We start from the raw sequence: 14,485 nt of genomic DNA, 5'->3' as shown, positions 1-14,485 counted from the left end.
TTTTTATTTTTATTTTACTTTTTATCATTTCTCCCTCACCTTCCTTGCCTTCTAGATTTTCTTTAGACAGAGAGGCTTTTTTTAAAAGCAGGTTCTCCATATCATACTTTTTATCACTTTGGACTTTTAAACCAGGTTTTAGAAAATCAATCAGCTTAGTCTCCCAAATTTATCTTTAGCTGTGCCCATAACTGTTACATAGCTATCCTATTAAGATGTTTATGCAAACAGCATTGTAGTTTTTAAGAAACATCATAGGACTTTTTTTTTTTACAGCACTCTATCCTTGTTTTATGATTTTAAGAGCTTTTTGAATCATTATGGATATCAATCATACTTTCTTAAAAGTTTTCTTAATATCTCTTAACCTCTTTTATGTGGGTATGAGAGGTAAAATTCCCAGTCATGTATTTCAAGGTTCTGGTTTTCTTAAAAAGATTAGTGCTGCTTACTCACCTATTCATATTTATAAATGAAGTCCAGATCTGCAGTATCCAATATGGTAGACACTACCCACAAGCAGCTATTTTTAATGAATTGAAATCAAATAAAATTAAGATTCAATTCTTTCCAAGCATTTTTCACATTTGAAGTGCTCAATAGATTTATAGGTGGTTAGGGGTTACCAAAGGATAGCACTGATAAGGATTACTTATCTTACTACAGAAAGGTCTGCTGGACAGTACTGTATAGATTAATTAGCATTAGACACAGAATGGATTACTAAAGTGGTACTGAGAATCACAATTGCTCTGGAAGTGAATTCAGAATTCAGACATTAATTAAGCCCTTGTCTTTGGTTGATAGGATAAAACAGCTTTATAGTTTTTGCTCTAGTAGCATAAGAAGCATGCTGCTTCCAAGTACAGGGGACCATTGTTAAGCTCTAAGACCAAAAATGATTGGAAATACTGCTCCATCTTTCTCTTTCATGGCATTTCCCCACTTTAGACAGTTTTCCTCCTAACTTTGTCTTAGCATTATTCTAAAGTGACTGGAAGCCAGATGTGGTAATACACACCTGTAATCCATTCTTTGGAGGTAGAAGCATGAGGATCTGGAGTTCAAGGCCAGAACAAAATAAGCAAGACCCTCTCTTGAAAACAAACTACAAAACAAAAAAAGGACTGAAGGTGTAACTCAAGTGGTAAAGCACTTGCCTAGCATGTTCAAGATCCTGGGTTCAATTCCCAGTACCAAATGAATAGATAAATAAATAAAAAGTTTGATTAGAAAAACTTTGACTAAAATTTTTATATTGTTACAGTTGCACAGGTTTAATTCTATCCACTTAATGTCTTAAATTTAATTCTTTTATTACAAAGATAGGACAATTTTGTTTTTAGTTTATCTGCTTAATGATTATAAGGGTCTCTACATTCAGATATGTAAAGAACAGCTTGTTCATTTCTTACAAATGATCTGATCTTTGTCAGAAGCCACCAACTCAGTTAAGAGACCCATTCACATAAATGTCCAGTCTTTCAAAATTCTACTTCCTCCTCCTATTTTCCCCTAGCCACAGTCAGAGTACACAAGAGAGTTAGTCCACTGTCTCTGTGGCTTCAGAAAAGAACACCTGTTCTTGTGCTACTTTCTTTAATGCTCTTTGCTGACAGCAATTTTAAAAATGTCTAACATCATAATCTTGGTAAAAACTAATGGATCTTTCTTTCTAGGAAGCAACAAGAAAACCTAAGTCAACATGTCTTTAGAGAAAACTTAAAATTAGCTAACAATTACAGTCAGCCATGAATTTATTATTTAATATACGAGGGAGAGCTGAAAGAACAGCCAATGGCTCACTAATAATGAATGTAAATTCAAGCAAAAACATTACATATGTAAAAGTTACCATTACATTGTTTTATATAGATAATAGATGACAACTTACCCCACATGACATGTAGATTTATTAAAAACTACATCTTGCATTATTATGTCATTCACGTTTACGAGAAAGGTGTTACATATTACTACAGTGCCTTGTGATAAAAGGATAATGATGGTATAGTGAACATTCACATACAAAAAGTATACCATGATGTAAAATACATTAACTCAAATTGATGACTTCAGTGACATGAGTAATTTTAAAACAAACAAGTCAGCCACCTGGTAGGAAAGGGATGAGCATTTAATAATATATAAATCTTCACAGAACAATAAAGCACTTAAAGTAATCCCTAGCTTAGCCTAGTATTTCATACCCATGATGTTGTAAATAACCTACAGGATCAAATGACCTTCAAAACTGGGTTTAAGTAATGAAAAGGTATAATAGAATTCCACTGCTGATTGACCATATTTGGAAAATTATCACCTACAAGAAGAAGTACTTCCGTGCTAATGGCAGATGACTCGGCCAAAAGAAAGAAAGAAACAAACAAACAAGAAAGAAAACACCCAAAAGGACCATTTGAATAATTATATTAACTTTAGAATATAAACCCAACTGTTCCAACTAGTAATAAACTTGACAAAGGAAATATCTACCACAAATTTCTAAAAATGTCACTCAATATCAAGAAAAAACAGGTAAATTAGAAGAGAATTATGATTGCATTGAGATAATCAGCCCCAAAGCTATGGGAAAGTTCAGGTTTTCTCCTAATATTTTTAGAAGTCAAAAATCCCACAGGAACCAAATTAATCACTTTTGGAAAATAAAATCATACTGATTTCTTTCAGTCCAAAGAAGGATTATTTGAAGTTGTGTTGTACATATAAAAAGTGAAGGATGACCCATCAGGATGCTTTTCCACATTCCATATTTCTGAAAAGAGGATGACCATCCTGGTACCTGTACCTTCTGTCCCCCAAAAACTGTGACTCAGCGTTTATTTTGACATATTTTGTATTTCAGACTGTAGGTGTGGCTCAAGCAGTAGAGGGCCTGCTTCATAAAATACCTCATACTTAAGATAATCATTACACTTAAGAAAGAGAGGTGACAGTAACTGGAAGAAGTCAGTGACAGTCTCTAGATCTGGGTGGGTCATGTGACTGTCCATTTGTAAAAATTCACTGAACTGCTTTATGAATGATGCTTTGTAAGTTATACTACAATAAAAGTTTATTAAATAACAATGCTCCATATTTACCTTTTTCTGCTTTTAAAATTAGTTGCAAGACTAAGATTCCTGAATGAAAAATTCATTATCATACTCATCTATGCTATGGTACATAGCAGTAACTCAATAAAGATAGGTGAATTAACACACATCAGTATTCAATTATAATACCTCAGTAAGAATTACTCAATTCCATTCTTTCACACCACCTCATAGGACTGCTGCTGCTCATATACCATGAGTAGTTAAAAAATGCTTTAGTGTGTTTTTGGGACATAGTAGGAGTGTATGTGTGTGAGAAAAGAGAAAGAAGCCAAGACTTGTACACTAATAACGTGTGTAAGTACAAGTACATCACATGTATCATAAGGGCAGTTAATGTCAGAGGGAGAGAGACTGCAGCCAGGATCAACCAGGAAAGGCTTAACTGAGGGAGTAGCATGTGAGCATGACGAACATCTTAGTAAGATAAAGGAATGGACTATCATTTACAAGATGCTTAACACTCTATGTCAGGTGCCACATGAGTATGTTCACAAATGTTTCTGAACACTTATAGGATAGCTAACCCACTAAGACTAAGAGGTTAAGGAATATGTCCAGTATCACATAGCCAGTAAATAGCAGAGAATTTGACTCAAATCTTTGGACTCCAAGATCAGTGTCTTTTGTCTTTAACAGCTAGATGCTCTGAGCCAAAATTCCAAAAACCCACATCTGTAATTTAATCAACCCCAAACAAACACAACTGATTTTCTCTAACCAATGCACACACTTCAAAATGTCTTTATTCTTCAAAGAAACTAACCAGACAAAACAAAACTGAATATGTATCTACTTACAAGAATGATGGCTTAAACTGACACTATGAGAATTTTAATTCACAATTCAAGATTAATCTAATTGATTATCTTTTTTTGGTAAAAACATCTTAGTCAACTACTGTAATTGCCCTAGAGAGCCAATTACATAAGAGAGACTTTCATTCTTATGCTTTGGTCACCACATAACGTAACATGTTCATTTTGGCAGTAAGCATAAATATCTATAATTTTGTTCTGGAATAATCACTAGGGGTTTAAAAAAACATTTCAAAGTCTCTTAACCTATTCTTGCCCTTTTCTCTAAGAGACCTTCAGTCTCTTTCTGAGGAGCCATCAATGTGTCAGGAACTCTTCCCTCACAGTTTAGTAAGAAAGAAACCTTGTTTTCAAAACAAGTATAATTTTACTTGGTCTGTTCAACCCCTTCATTTGCTCTCCCTTACCCCTTTACCTCTGACCTCCCATTTCAACAGCTTTCAGCATACATCCTTATATTCTCTACTGTCACATCTTATGTGACATCTTATGCAATGTTACTGATGCTCTATCATTCTCTTTTCCTTTCTCTTTCCCCAAGTTCCATAGAGCAGTTCCACTGTTACACATCTAAGTTCTACATCTAAGTTTGTTCATGATCATGCTTGTTTTTATGTATATATTTATCTCTGGATCTTTCACATATGAAAGAAAACGTGGTTTTGTGTTTCTGAGCCTGGCTTACTTCACTTAACATGTCCTCAAACTGCATCCATTTACCTTCAAACCACATGTCATTATTCCTTATAGTTGAGGAATACTCCATTGTGTATATATACCTTTGTCACAACATAACTGTTTATATTTACTTACTTTACTTATTGAATACTTTCTATGTACTGATCCCTAGTCTAAGTTTTGAGGATAAAAAGAAAATCCTTGCCTTCATGGATATCATATTCTAAGGTGGGCTATAAATAAAAAAAAATACAATATCAAAAAGTAATAAATAGGCTATGAAAATTAAAATAATGTAACAGTTCACAGTTTTGATGAACTAAAATATATAATGTAAGAAAAGCCCAAGAAGTCAAGGATGATTCTTATGTGTTTAGTTTTAAGAACTGAGTAAATGATGGGGTCATTTATAGAGTTAGGGCACAATGGAGTAGAAGAAAGTTTGAGAGAAAAAAGGTAAGAGTTCTTTCTTTGCCATGATATGCTTCAGATCATTTTTGGAAATTCAAGAACAGAGGTCATAAGGTCATTAAATACACAACTGTACAACTCAAGAGGAAATCTGACCTGGAGTTTGAGATCTGGCACAAAGACAGTATTTTAAGCCATGGATTGAACTGAATGAAGAAATTATTTCAAGATTATAAGAGGCAAATGCTGATTAAGAAGATGTGATTAAGAAGAGGATGGAGCATTATTTTTTGTAATAGACATTATGTTTAAATAATTTTAGGTTCAAAATTGACAGTAGATTTCTCCTTTGCCCTCTTCCTTCACACACCTGCAGCCTGCCCCATGATCAACATCATTTACCAAAGTGGTACATTTGTTATTACTTCATAAACCTACACTGACACACTTTGCGGCAGGGGGGGGGGGGCAGGAGGAAACTGGGGTTTGAACTCGGCCTCAAACTTGCAAGGTGCTCTTACTGCTTGAGCCACTCCACCACACCTTTTTTCTGAGGGTTTTTCTTCTAGATTAGGTCTTCCAAACTATATGCCCAGGGCTGGCTTCTTTGAGCCACAATACTCCTTTTCTCTGCCTCCTGAGCAGTTAGGATTACAGACCTGAGCCACCAGTGCCCCTGGCCGTTGCCACACTTTGATTACCAAAAAGACTGAGTATTTTTAACCAAGGATTTCACAAGAGATCAATGACTTTATCAAAAGTGGTTTTAGTTGGGTGTGGAGGTATATATCTGTAATCCCAGCACTCAGGAAGTTGAGGGAGGGAGGTCACAAAATCAAGGCCAGCCTGGACTACATATTTCAGGCCAGTCTGAGCTGCACAGTGAAATTCTGCCTCAAAAAAAAAAAAAATAGAAACAGGTAAAAGAATGGTTTTATTGTATGGGTATAAAAACAATGTGGAGATGGATGAAACAATGGAAGGTAAGCTAGTAGAGAACCATGAACTTTTCTAGAAAGAGGAAGAAATAGGATGGTCACTAGAAAAAAAACCAGGTTCTAAGGAGGACTTTTGTTTTTGGGGGAAGGGGTGCTGAGGATCAAACCCAAGGCTTTGTGAATTGCTAGGTAAGAGCTCTGCCACTGAGCTGTATCCCCAGCCCCTTTTATTGTTTAATTTAAGAGAATCTACAGGTACAGGCAGTTTGGTAGGTATGGTAATGAAGTAATACAAAACTAGATCTAAGAGGGTTAGGATTCTGTCAATACTGTATTACAGAGGGAAAGAAAGCAAGGAAGCAGAGGTGATAGAATCTGTATTCTCAGAGGAGGGAAACAAGAACATAAATAAGGTAAAGTGAAAAGTAGAAGGGTGAATAGATAGGAGCACCCAAAAGAGTGAAAAAACCAAAAAAGCTAAAAATACACGTATTTGAGGGATAAAGAAACCAGATTAGTAGATGGTGCAGTGGTGTGAACCTGAAATATTCCCCACAGGGACACTGTTGAATGCTTGGTCCCCAGCTGGCAGTGCTATTTGCAGTCTACCTATAGGAAGTGAGTCACTTGGGGGTGTGCCTTTAAAGACTACACCTGGTTCTAGGGCTCTTCCTCACTCTCTGCTTCATTTTTCCTATGATGTGAAAAACTCGACCATACACTATGGCCATCATGACGTTCTGCTCAAGCACAAGAGGCCAAGCGACCATGGACTGAACCCTCTGAAACTCTGAGCCAAAATAAATCGTCTCCCCTTTAAATTACTCTTTCAGGTATTTTAGTTGCAGTTATGCAAAAAGAGCTAACACAGATGGTGGTCAGTGTTTTTAAGTTTGTAAGTATGACAGTTAACAATAATAATAAAGGTTAGCATTTGACCATGGGAGTAGACTAATGGGGGAAGTGCCTAAAAGCTGAGGGCAGATGTTGGAAAGATTATTCATGCATATGTAACAATTACTAAGAATGATGCCAGGAACTGTAAAAAGGCAGTGAGTCAAGCACTAATGCGGAGGTGTTACTAGGAGGTCAATACAGATCTGGAGCAGACACTAGTCTGACAGTATGTATTTTGAAGAGCTAGAGTTTTTATTGATGAAAAATGGATTAAAGCAGCAAATGGGAAAGGGTTCTACTTGGGGGCAGGTGATGATGAAGGGCAAAAACCCATCACTTAAGGCTTAAGAGATCTACAGGCAAACAGTGTCCCTAGGAAGAGTCAGGTCAGGCAACAAAGTAAAAGAAGTTTTTCAGTAGTATGTCTCTATTTAGTGATAATACACTATAAGTTACAGAAGGCAAAGATGAAGGGCTAAGGGATATAAATTGTGAGGGGCTAAGGGATATAAATTGTTAAATTTGGAAGGCCCTATCAGATTAGGATATGCATAAAGCCAACTGTGGTAAGATTTCCCAGTAATGATGGCTGACCCAGGAATACTGAACACTAAAAAAACAGCTACAACAAATAAACAAAAGCCCTACATAAGCTTCATGAGTAGCTCAGTATTTTTCCGATAAATTCCCTTTCTGCTTAAGTTAGTAGCTAAAGAATCTCAATGATAAATACCTTCAAGCACAGTGCCTAGCACATCAAATGAGTTCAGAAAAGGTACATTTACTTAATTTATTCAATATGTTTAAGTGCTTTTTTGGCTTGCAGTGGTAAAGAAAATCTAAGAAAGAAATGTTAAGCATATTAGTTACTCCTTTATTTCCTTCTCACTTTATTTCTTCCTTTCACAAAACTCAATGGGGATAAAAAAAAAACAATTGAGAATGAAGTCAGCTTGGCGCCAGGGATGTTACAAGGACAAGCAGGATTTTCAGTACACTTGCCTGTGACCTCACAATAACACTTCTGCAGGTGTGGAAAGAGTCCTACGACTTAAAATAACAAATGCCTCAGCCCAGTTCTTTGTCCAACTTTACCACTCCCTACTATAGCATTTTCTAAAAGGAAAATAACCAATGGTTATTTTGGGGGTGAATTCATATAAATTATGTATTCCTCCTTCTCGGGTGAAGACTTCTGAGAATTATTTATCTCTAATAATGTAGTATTTAACTTTCTGTAAAACAAGCATTGACAATATAATTATAAATTTTCAAAATTAATCCAATAGTTGGCACTATTCTCTAATCCAATAATTCAAATTATGGCAAATTAACTTCAAGGGTCATTCATTACAGTGTCAAAAATATATGCCAAATACATATGATCAATGCAGAAAAACATCCTAATTATAGCAGGCCTCAACATTCAGAAACATGTAGAATGATCTTACTGATTTCAAGTAGAAATAACTTGGGAACCTAAGTATCCCCAACTACGGATGAAAACTATTTTGTGTGAAAGAGGAGAGAGAAAATAAAAGGTAAAAAAACAGTACAGAATGCAATACTTCAAAATAATGAAAAAGGGAAAAAGCAAACAGCCCTGTAAATTTTATTACATGTAATTTTTTTATTATAATATGATGGATACAATCCCCAGCACGTCACAAATTAAGTCATCTTGTCAACTGAAAAATTATGTTAGGCCAGGCACAGTGGTTCATGAAGATCTGAGGCTAACTCAGGCAAAAACAAGATAGTAAGATCTCAGCTCAACCAATACGTGTGATGGTAAGCATCTATCATTCTAAGTAGTATTCATTCTATTTATGAATTAATCATTCATAAATAGGAAGATCATGGTCCAGGCTTGCCAGGAAAGAGCAAGAGACCCCATCTAAAAAAGGAGTAAAGCAAAAAGGAGGATGGGTGTAGGTGAAGCTGTAGAGTTCCTGCCTAGCAAGTGCAACGACCCAAGTGAAACCTGAGTACTGTCAAAGACAGAGAGAGAAAGAGAGAAAATAAAAAGTATGATGAATTTAATAACAAGTTAATGGGGGGGGATGCATTTAACAGAAGCTCATTTTATAGCAGCACTTGGGAAACACATCAAAGAACATTGCCCAATTTGGAAAAAGCTAATGGGGAGTAATCTTTGTATCATTAAAATGATCTCAAGGTTGCCTGAGACCGTTATCTGGAACCTAACGTGGATTCTGTATCTGCTTAACTACTTTGCTCAATGGCAACTCATTGGTTGAACCTATAATTGCTAACACTGACTGAGAAATAACATTTATTCTCATGACTGGCACTTCATCAGTCACATTGAAGTTACACCAGAGATTGCCTGAACCAATCTGGAACTGTTCCCTATAAATCCACATTTATGAGTTGGGGTGAGGGGGAGACAGGGACAAAAGTCCATAATATCTCATTCCAAAGTGCCTATACAAAATGAACCTCACCAATAATATGGTAAGATTTTTCCACAGCCAAGTTTTATTCATTCATTTTACAGCTTCAGGCATCGTGGCCAAATAAATCAGAATTTTAACTTTACCTTGAACTAAAAAAAAAAAATAATACCTAGGCTCAGTAGCTTAACACAAAATCAACTGTGTAATTACTATTTGTACTCCTCTTACAGAGAAACAAACAAATTCAAGTGGCGTAACTGGAGTTTGTAAAGGCTTACAAAAAAGAAAAAAAATTTAAATGACAATTATTAGAATTAGTATTAATTAGCCGGGTACCAATGGCTCATGCCTGTAATCCCAGCAACTCAGGAGGCAGAGATCAGGAGGATCGCAGTTCGCAGTTCAAATAGTTCAGGAGACTGTATCTTGAAAAACAACCTTCACAAAGAAGAGCTGGAGGAGTGTAGGCTGTGAGTTCAAACCCCAGTACCACAAAAAGAAAAAAAAAAAAAAACTATTAATTGTCCTTAGCTAAGATATTCAACATCTCTTAAACTGTTAACCTGCTTTTATTCCTGAAAAATAAAATCATTTTCTTTATAAAAAGGACCAATATGTTTCTGCAGCTTTGCCAAAACAAAAAACAAATAGAACAGAACTTCACTACATCTGAGCAGTAACCAATCCTTTTACTGTATTGCCTATTTTTAATTGAGGGAAAATGTACATCAATGTCATACACAGGCTTTAAATGTACAATTCAATGAGATGTGACAAATGTATTCACGCTTATTATCTTCTCCATTCCAATCACTCTAGAAAGTCTCTTTATGTGCTTTAAGCCATTTCCCCACCATCCAACTACTGCTTCAATTTCTGTACTTACAATTACACATATGCTTCTGAGATTCATTCACACCGTTTGCATATATTGATTCTTCATTTTTTAAGACAGCAGAGCGATATTCCGTTCTATACATCTGCCTTAATTTGCTTCTGATGATGGGTATTTGGAGTTTTCCCCAGTTTTGACTTGTAAATAAAGGAGCTTGTAAACACAGAATCCTATTCTGTTACATGAATTTAATCATACCACCTTAAACTTAAGATAGCTTTCTGCCTAAACCAAACCAGGAGCTGAGGGACTGGACTGAATTAGCATCTGCTTTTACATTAAATAAGCAGAAACCTCTGGTATAGACCCTTGGATGACTATGAAACCCTTGTGAAACCCTTCACAACCTACCTATAATCTGTAACTCCAGGAGAATGACACTCAGAAGAGACTTTTCATAGAACATTCAAACAGGCAATGTTTAGGGCTATATTAATCCATTTCCTGTTACTACAACAAAAATACCCAAGGCAGTGTACTTTATATAGAAGAGTGGTTTATTTACCTCACAGGGTTTTTTTTGGCGTATAGAGTTTGAACTTAGGGCCTTCAGGCACACTACACTTGAGCCACTCAGCCAGCCCTGTTTTGTGTTGGTTTTTTTGAGATAGAGTTTCCTGAACTATTTGCCTGGGGTTGTCTTCAAACTGCAATCCTTCTGATCTCTGCCTCCTCAGTAGGATTACAGACATGAGCCAGCCACACCCGGCTAGTTCACAGTTTCATAGGCTGAAAGTCCAAGATCTGGTGATTCTCTGTTCCTGTATCACAGCGCTGCAGCAGAATAGCAGAAAGGGAAATAGTCCTGTACAGACGGGACCAAGCACCTCAGGTGGGCTAGCTATGTAACAACCCATTCATGAGAGAGAATTCACACCAGGAGATCAACAATGATCCCTTCTGAGAGTACCACCTCCCTAATGACCACCTTCCACTAGGCCCCATCTTTTAAAAGTCCCCCCACCTCTCAACAGCACCACACTGAAGATCAAGCTTCCAGCACATAAACCTCTGGAGAACAAACCATGCCCAAACCACAACAGAGACAGTGCAGTAAAGCTCACCCCTCTCCTGACCCTAATCTGGTATCACATTGTCTCTACTGCATATAAAAAACCAGTATTAAGAAAACCACACATATGGAATAGGGCTTTCCATTAATTTGTTCATTGAGGTCTCCTCAGACAGACCTCACCTAATCAACGTGCTGATTATTAACTTTGGGCACATCATTCACTCCCCTAAGCCCTAATTTCCCAGTATGTAAAATGGGATAATTATAGCATCTTTCCTAGGGTTATTTTGAAGATTAGATCATGTGTGTGAAGTATACAAATATCAGCTATTATTAACACAACTATATTTCCTTAAGTATTCAGTCAGCAGAGCCACAGACTTTCATCTTCCAACTCCATATCAAAGTGAAGATCAGTTTCCCAAAATGAGTGTGTTATGCAATAGATTAGTTCAATGGGTATTGGGTAAAACAAAGAGTTCCATATACTAGCTAGTTTTGACTCTGTAATGTTTTTTAAAACTACAAAACATCTGTATTTTATGCCAATTAACACTATGCCCACGTCAGATCTACTATACAATATTTTCAAAGTAACTAGACCATAAAATTTACTCCTGCCTTATCAAAGAAGATCATGTGATCTTTGAGCTCTAAGAAATACATTTTAGGAAATGCTTATAAAAAGTAATGCTAACCACACACACACATATAGTAGTTTCCAGAGGATGAAACATACTCTTCTCACCTCATTTAGTGAAATGTTACCCAGCCATCAGATATCAGCAGAGTCTTCCTTAGCCCTCCAAACTCAATCAAGACTTCCTGCTAGACACTCTGGGGCCTCTCTAGACTTTTTCCTACCTCTTACTACAACTGGCATTAACATACCTCAAACATTATTTGATGAATGCTTGTTACTTCTCCCAGAAAACTATTAACTTGAATTAAGGTGGTGACTATATGTTTTACTTAATCTTGTACCCTCAAGCATCTAGCACAATGTTTGGTACCAGATAGTAGATGTAGAATAAATGCATCAATACAAGAATTTCATTGCAATATTTTTTGCTTATGTGTTTGAGACAGGGTCTCACTATAGCCCAGACTGGCCTCAAACCCTAAAGATCCTCCTACTTCAGCCTCAAAAGTCTTGGAATTAGAGGCACACTCTATTAAACCCACCTTCAACTTTGTAACTTAGCAAAAAACTGAACTCAAATGTTGATTAACAGTGAAGTGGTTAAATAAGTTAACTCTACATTTGTATTATACAATCATTAAAAACAATGAACGTAATCTCTGTTCTGACATACCTACTTTACTGAATGAGAAGGAAAACCTGTATTTTATTATACACTGTATTGTACATAGATGTCTATGTACAACTTTATCCTTAGTTCATTCTTGCACATTTATTTATTTATTTATTTTTGATGTTACTGGGATTTGAACTCAGGGCCTTGTGCTTGATAGGGAGATGTTCTACCACTTGAGCCACACCCTCAGCCCTTTTATATGTTTTAGTTATTTTTTGGCTAGATCTAGTGTTTTTGCCCCACTTCATGTCCCTGTTTCTTAAAAATACTTTTGCAAAAATCTCCATTTCCTAAGAAGAAGTTAAAACAAGAGTTAGTAGTAACCCAGTTTTGTAGATGAAAAGATTCAGGCAAGTTGCCTGACATCACAAAGCAAAATAGGGGGTGAAGGCAGGGGGCAGAAATGACCCAAGCATTGTATGCACATATGAATAATAATAATAATTTAAAAAAAGCAAAATAAGTGACAAAACCAAGACTACAATGTGACTGTCTTCTCTTACCCATCACTGCATATTCAGTAAGGAAAACAAGGCTATCTGGACAGACTCAACATTTAATATTAAGTAACTAGAAGACATTTAAGTCTGTTCTGTCTCTACCTTCATTTGAGGATACTGATGACCAATGGCCATAAAGGCAGGACCTCTTTTAAATAACTTCAGTGAAGAGGAGGTTACAAAACCTAGTGCATGCTCCTTTTAGATAAATTCTTATATTAAGCTGAAACCTATCTTTCTTATTCTGACCCTTTAGTCTTAAGTTTAGTCATTGGAACGCCACAGAACAAGCTTCTCTCCTCATCTAGAATACATTCAAGTACTGGAATGGATGATTTATCTAGATAAACTTCCCAATAAAACATGTCATTACCTAATTTTTAATTTCAATGAATTCATGTCAAATTGTATGGCACAGGAACAAAAAAAGCTAATACGCAGGACCCCTGCAAATAATGAGGTACAATTAGTCAACTGTTACTAAAAGCCTTTAAGGGGAGTTACAGAGAACCACACATTTCTTACTACTTCTTAGACAAGGTCAGATGCTTCTGACAGTCTTAGCTGTACACAGCTGGTTAAAAAAGCTGCTGTTTATTATATTTGCCATTAGACAATCCTTACTGATGTTTTTGTCAGAACTTCAGTAACAATCGGCTTGGTGGTATGATCCACTGACAAATGAGACTTCTTCCCAATTTAAAAGGGGGAATGCAAATAAACATGAAAGTGATCAAATGAAGCTTAGTGACTGATCTGAGACCCATGAATACATTTAAGATCACAATGATATGGTTATTAGAAAACACCAAGAAACTGCACAATGAAAAGTACAAGTCTAGGAATAGAAATAGTTAAAACTTACTGCAAATTTTTGTGCACAATCTTGAAGTAGACATCTATTGGGATTAGTGCAGCCTTTTATTCTGGTTTTATCCATTGATAACAGACACAAACTTGGGAAACATCTTCCCAAATATTGCTCAAGGTTTTCCTTCTGAAAATTCTCTCAAGTAGGGTAAAGGAGAGGTCCTCTGAGGACCTAACTTAAAATCTCCCTCTTTACTCTTCATAACTGAGTTGTCTTTCCATTCACCAACATTTATCACAATTTGTAATTACATATCTGCCTAGTTAATCATTGCCCCATATCACTCAGAAAACTATAGGCTCCATAAAGACAAAGTCAATGTTTTTGAACACTGTACACCCATGATCATAGGGACTTGCACATGAACAGTGTTTCTTAAATATTTATAAAGTGAAGAGCAAACCAAAGAGGACTACAGGTTACTATAAACAGATTTCTTAATGTTGAGAAAGTAATAAATCTGATGAAAATTTATTATGTTCAAGGCCATTTATACAAATCTTTGACTTAGCCTAACAATAATTCTACCAGATTTCTCACTTGACACTAAAGCTCAGAGAAATTAAATATTAAATGATCCAGGCCACAAATTAATAAATCAGAGTTA

At 36.0% G+C, this 14,485-nt stretch overlaps 1 protein-coding gene across 4 annotated transcripts in view; it reads right to left on the bottom strand.

Annotated features, from left to right (window-relative positions):
* Positions 1-14,485, bottom strand: part of C13H9orf85 (chromosome 13 C9orf85 homolog) — a 78,348-nt gene that overhangs the window by 62,793 nt on the left and 1,070 nt on the right. The window lies entirely within an intron of this gene.

This window comes from Castor canadensis, chromosome 13, assembly GCF_047511655.1.
Source record: "Castor canadensis chromosome 13, mCasCan1.hap1v2, whole genome shotgun sequence".
Taxonomy (NCBI): domain Eukaryota; kingdom Metazoa; phylum Chordata; class Mammalia; order Rodentia; family Castoridae; genus Castor; species Castor canadensis.
This window is presented reverse-complemented; position numbering and strand designations above follow the sequence as displayed.